Source organism: Procambarus clarkii, unplaced genomic scaffold (genome assembly GCF_040958095.1).
Source record: "Procambarus clarkii isolate CNS0578487 unplaced genomic scaffold, FALCON_Pclarkii_2.0 HiC_scaffold_558, whole genome shotgun sequence".
In the NCBI taxonomy this organism is placed as follows: Eukaryota; Metazoa; Arthropoda; class Malacostraca; order Decapoda; family Cambaridae; genus Procambarus; species Procambarus clarkii.
The window spans coordinates 8273-14813 of NW_027189591.1; the positions used below are offsets into that span (position 1 = coordinate 8273).

A 6541-nucleotide genomic window follows, 5' to 3' on the forward strand; every position below is an offset into this window, starting at 1 on the left:
GACATTCCTGACCCTGTTCATCACACTTCATTAACCATATGTTATGCTGATGATGTCTCTCACCTTGTCACCAGCAACACCATTGATACACTAACAAACAGAGCACAAACAGAACTTGATGTTGTCACTGAGTGGGAGTACAAATGGCGTATAAAAACCAACTCCAGCAAATCTAAAATCACCTACTTTTTCTGTAAAAGAACTATTCGCCCAATTCCTCTCAAACTCTATTCATACACTCAAAATCCTACTTATATCTCTGTATCTCCCTCCTCCACAGTCCTGGGACTCACATTTGATCGACAACTACTCTTTCACACACACATAACACAGAAACATGCAATAGCTCTTCAAGCCATGAAGAAACTATACAGACTTAGATTTGCAAAACCTGACACAAAAATGCACCTTTACAAAGCACTTATTAGACCTCTCCTAACATACGCTCCACTAGCTCTTTCTCTATCTGCACGCACTAACAAAATAAAACTTCAAAGAATACAGAATAGAGCACTAAGATGGGTACTCAACACCCGATGGCAAGAGTTAAATACCAGTCAAAGTCTCCATGAAAGTACTAACATTCCTGCCCTAAATACCTACTGGAAAACTCTATCAGACAAACAAATCGATAGACTACTCACTCATCATGAACAACACATTGATTTTCTCCTACACACTCTCAGACTACCACGAAACAATCATGACCTCTTCTCTACCATCCATGATCCTCTTCCTAACTCTGTATTTCGTTAAACTTTAGCTCTCAACACCCAGCATCCACTATCATTACATATTCAGCTCTCAACAACCAGCACAAACAATCCGTAAAAAAGTTCAGCCCTGACGCTCTTGAGCCAATCACTGTGATGTTGTGAGTTTGTGATGTCCCGATGTTGTCACTGAAAACACCCGACTGAGTCCCTGCCTCGAAAGCCGCAACCTAACGACACGCAGCTGGGTTTAGCCCTGGCACTTTTTCTCTTACAAATCTTCTTCCTCTCACCCCCCCTTATCTTCTTCTGTCCCCACTTCCAAGCTCGCCCCTATGGGCATCTTCTCCTGTATTATTCTGATTCTGATTCCGAAATTTTATTATTCACACAACTTCAACACCATGACTGGACGCGGCAAGGGAGGCAAGGGACTCGGAAAGGGTGGCGCCAAGCGTCATCGTAAGGTGCTACGTGACAACATCCAGGGCATCACCAAGCCCGCTATTCGTCGCTTAGCTCGTCGTGGCGGCGTGAAGCGTATTTCGGGTCTCATCTACGAAGAGACCCGTGGCGTCCTGAAGGTGTTCCTCGAGAACGTCATCCGTGATGCTGTAACCTACACGGAACACGCCAAGAGGAAGACCGTCACTGCCATGGACGTGGTGTACGCTCTGAAGCGCCAGGGTCGTACCCTCTACGGATTCGGCGGATAAGAGCTTGGCTAATCCATCGATTCCACCCACCACCACCTCAAAACGGGACCTAATTAGGTCCCTATACTTTTTTACTGAAGGGCTTAATAGACGATAACATAAATTGTTTTGATATCAGCTAGCACATTGGGTCTTATGAAATATATTTTTTATCCTCGCATGCTTAAAGGGACTCTGATTGGGGAGGGAGGGTGGGGGGGGGGGAAGGTTTGTTCCGTTATATACTAGCAGAGCAGGATCATTGGTGGTGGGGGGGGGGGGGGTGAGGGAGAGAGAGAGAGAGAGAGAGAGATCTTTCCCAACTCTTCCTTTTTACATGAGTGAGCTACCCGTTTTATTCATTTTATCCTTCTCAGAGCTGTTTTGATAGTATCCAAATGATGGTAAATGAAAAGGGAGGACACGAATATCTACCCAGAATTCAGGACTGGCAATCGATATGCATGTTTGAGTGCGAATCTTTTTCTCTCTCAACTTAGGTATACGTTTATGTCGTACCTAAAAGCGAGAACCACACTATTGGGACAAGTATGCAAGGCCCAATTTTCCTAACAAGCACAGTTAATTTTGTTATTTTCGAACATTTCTTTCCAAATTGGTTTATCCAATTAACAGTATTATATTAAGATCATGAATTGCTGGGTTAGGTTAGGTTAGGTTAGGTTAGCTTAGCTTAGGTTAGGTTAGGTTAGCTTAGCTTGGGTTAGCATAGGTTAGGTTAGGTTTGATTACATTTCTATGTTAGATTTAACTCAAATTCAAAACAATTGCAGTCATTCGGCTTGTTAGTCAACTTGCCTCTAATAGGGGCAATTTGTCTAACAAGACTATTTAGTTTTGTGTGCATATATATATATATATATATATATATATATATATATATATATATATATATATATATATATATATATATATATATATATATATATATATATATTATAGCTTCAAGACTCCGAACCAATATAGAAGCATCAAGAGGAAGTGCTTGTGTTATGGGCCAATAGGCCTTCTGCAGTTACTTCCATTCTTATGTTTTTATTCCCATTGGTTCGTGTTTTATCTTGTGTAAATGTCAATCACCTCACCCAAAACTTTGGTACCATATCACCTCACCCATGTATGTGTGTATATATATATATATATATATATATATATATATATATATATATATATATATATATATATATATATATATATATATATATATATATAATATACAGAGTAAATCTACCCCAAAAGTAATGATTTATTTGTCTACAAAACTAAACTCTTTTTGGAATCATATGAGGCCCCTCCACTGAGGGGGGAGGCCTGGATGTTTATTGTCATGTGTATTCATGCTGCTTGCATGTCGTCGTTTATTTTGCCTTTGTTGTTTTCTTGACAGCTTTCTTTGCCTTGGGTGGTTTGGGAGATTTTGAAGCTCTCTTTATTTTGGGCTTTTTGTTCCCAACAACAAGCTGCTGCTGCTGCTGCTGCTTCTTTTCAAGGCTGTAGGTGGTTTGTTGCTTGTGGCGGCTTTCTTGGGAGTTACCACGGCCTTCTTTGCTGCTGTAGATGGTTTCTTGGTTGTGGTGGCTTTCTTGGGAGTTAGAACGGCCCTCTTCTCTGCTACGGCCAGCTTGAATGATCCACTAGCTCCACTTCCCTTGGTCTGAACAAGAATGCCGTCAGCCACTGCTTTCTTGAGAAATCTTCGGATGTAAATGGCGATCTTGGCAGCCTCGACTTTGTTGTTGGCAACAACGTACTTCTTGATTGCTTGTAGAGACGAGCCCTTACGGTCTTTGAGTGCTGCGACCGCGGCTAGAACCATTTGACTAGTTTTCGGGTGAGCAACCTGGACGCGAGGTTTCCTGGTGGTGGCCACCACAGCAGCAGCAGCCGCAGCCTTCTTGGTAGGCTTTGCTTCTACCATGATGATGATGAGATAACCAAGGTGATGAGAGACGCTCAGACAGTCACGGGGGAATGATGCTGCCGCCGCTTGAGCCGAACCTATTTATGTGCCGGCACGGTACAGAAGCTGCAACCTGGCAACTCGTCCACCAATCACGACGGTTGGTTTTACGGCTCCGAAACCTGGATCCCATATCTTCTCTAAAATAGAAGCATTTGTTCATGTTCTTTGTAAAAGTATCATAAAGCAGGACAGATGAGACAAATATCATAAAAACTGAAGAGCAGATGAGCACACACATGTATGTATTACAAAAGAAAATCCACAAATTCATTAGAAATTGGCAGGGTAGGCTGAGGAAGTAGGTAGATGTAAAATGTCTGTAAATGGCGAAAGAACATAAACCCAAGACTGAATAAACGATGTTAAATATCCACTGCCAAGGAGACAAAAATATGTTAGGATACAATTACCATTAAGACACCACAAGAAGGTCCGTATCCTGCCGTGATGACTAAAAAGAGTTGGTTATTAGCCACAATGTGTAGGCAGTCTCATGCCAACGGCCATACCACGTTGAGAACACCGCTTCTCGTCCGATCAGCGAAGTTAAGCAACGTTGGGTTTGGTTAGTACTTGGATGGGTGACCGCCTGGGAACACCAAATGCTGTTGGCAATAATGTTTTTTGTTTTGTTTTGTTTTGTTTCGTTTGTTTTTGTTTGAATGGCTGGCTGGCTGGCTCCACGGGAAATTCACGGAGTTGTGTGGAATAAGGCCTGGTAAAATGAATTAATATGTATGTCATGTTTAAAACAAACTCGCTTAATATAGTGTGTGAGGCTTTATACAAAAACAAACAACCAAAACAAAACATGTTGTATATATATATATATATATATATATATATATATATATATATATATATATATATATATATATATATATATATATATATATATATATATATAGCTTAATCCGGGTTTGAACTCGCAACTCCAAGAATACGCATCACTTATATACACTTTACCACTGGACCACTGCAGGACACTTGATGCTGAGGTATCAATTTAATGACGTAAATGCCATTTCCACAAATAAATGATAATTTAAAAGTATTTGTATGTACAAATCTTTTCTGTTTAAAAGGCTACAATATCAGTTACTGATATAATTTGTGTTAATGTTTCTATACCCACAGGAAGGCATGTTTTTGCTTATATGTAAGGGGTACGGAGAAGGAATCCACAGACCATCATTCCCCTTCCCCCCCCCCCCTCCCACCTACTACCACCACCACCACCACCACCACCACCACCACCACCACCACTACTCACCACCAATCACCACCAATCACCACCACCAATCACCACCAATCACCACCACCACACCTAACCGAAAACCCCCTAACACATCAACCCTCCCCCCAATCAACAGGCGAAATAATAACCCTCAAATGCCTGCCTGCCTGCCAGCCAGCCAATACTAACGGTCTTCTCAGAAAGAAAATCTCTTTGTATCTGTATTACTTGATGAAATGTATGATTCTAATAATGAAAATAAATTGTTGATGTCGGTTGTATGAGCATAATGACCAATATGCACATGATATGAATGAATTAAATAGTGTAGTTTTAAGTAATTAGGTTGTAGACACATTAAGCGGATATGATATTTGACGCGTCCAGAACTGGTGATTTTTGGTTTAGTTTTAAATGCACCACCACCACCACCACCATTGCTTCCCCAGAGCCTAATTAAGGACCGGTAAAAGGAGTCAATATGTATGTCATCTATAAAACCAAAGAATGAATAAAAACACACACACACACACCTACATAATAGTACTAGGAAGATTGTATGGCATAAAAAAAAAAAAAGTACTCCCATTGGGTCGTTTGAACTCGCGACTTCCAAAACACCAGCCACACACCTTACCACCCAGCCACCATAGAGTTGGTATAATTGTGCAACTTTAGTTATAAAACTAAAGTTCTTATTGTCTCAAATCTTATTGTCTGTTCTATGAAAAGGCATGATGTAAATTATGTATTTTTTGAATGATTGAATTGTAGGCACATTAAGCGGATTCGATATTTGATATATCCAGAAAAGGTGATTTCTGTTCAGTTTTAAAATGCATCACCGTTAACGCTAAAGGACTGGTAAAACGACTCGATGTTTGTCATTTTTAAAATAAACACTAAAACTAGGCCCTTAACATATATAATGTTTGAATATAAATTGAATGCATATAAATACAAAGTGGGAGTGGCTGGCTGGCTGGCTGGCTGGCTGGCTGGCTGGCTGGCTGGCTGCTGCTGGCTGGCTGGCTGGCTGACTGGCTGCCTGCCTGCCTGCCTGCCTGCCTGCCTGCCTGCCTGCCTGCCTGCCTGCCTGCCTGCCTGGCTGGCTGGCTGGCCGCCCGCCCGCCCGCCCGCCCGCCCGCCCGCCCGCCTGCTTGCCTTGCCTTGCCTTGCCTTGCCTTGCCTTGCCTTGCCTGTCCTGTCCTGTTATTGCCTTGCCTTGCCTTGCCTTGCCCTGCCCTGCCCTGCCTTGGCTGCAGCTGGCTGGCTGGCCGTAAATCAACTCTTAACAACACCACACCACACCACACCATCACTCATCACCCATCACCCACCACCGGCCCCAGAAATCAGAATCAGAATAATACAGGAGAAGATGCCCATAGGGGCGAGCTTGGAAGTGGGGACAGAAGAAGATAAGGGGGGGTGAGAGGAAGAAGATTTGTAAGAGAAAAGGTGCCAGGGCTAAACCCAGCTGCGTGTCGTTAGGTTGCGGCTTTCGAGGCAGGGACTCAGTCGGGTGTTTTCAGTGACAACATCGGGACATCACAAACTCACAACATCACAGTGATTGGCTCAAGAGCGTCAGGGCTGAACTTTTTTACGGATTGTTTGTGCTGGTTGTTGAGAGCTGAATATGTAATGATAGTGGATGCTGGGTGTTGAGAGCTAAAGTTTAACGAAATACAGAGTTAGGAAGAGGATCATGGATGGTAGAGAAGAGGTCATGATTGTTTCGTGGTAGTCTGAGAGTGTGTAGGAGAAAATCAATGTGTTGTTCATGATGAGTGAGTAGTCTATCGATTTGTTTGTCTGATAGAGTTTTCCAGTAGGTATTTAGGGCAGGAATGTTAGTACTTTCATGGAGACTTTGATTGGTATTTAACTCTTGCCATCGGGTGTTGAG

At 42.3% G+C, this 6541-nt stretch overlaps 1 non-coding gene across 1 annotated transcript; it reads left to right on the plus strand.

Moving 5' to 3' along the window:
• Positions 1-3887: 3887 nt before the first annotated feature.
• On the plus strand, positions 3888-4006 carry LOC138361647 (5S ribosomal RNA). Its single transcript, XR_011227083.1, has one exon. It is a non-coding gene; the product is annotated as a 5S ribosomal RNA (ribosomal RNA).
• The last annotated feature ends 2535 nt before the right edge of the window (positions 4007-6541 follow it).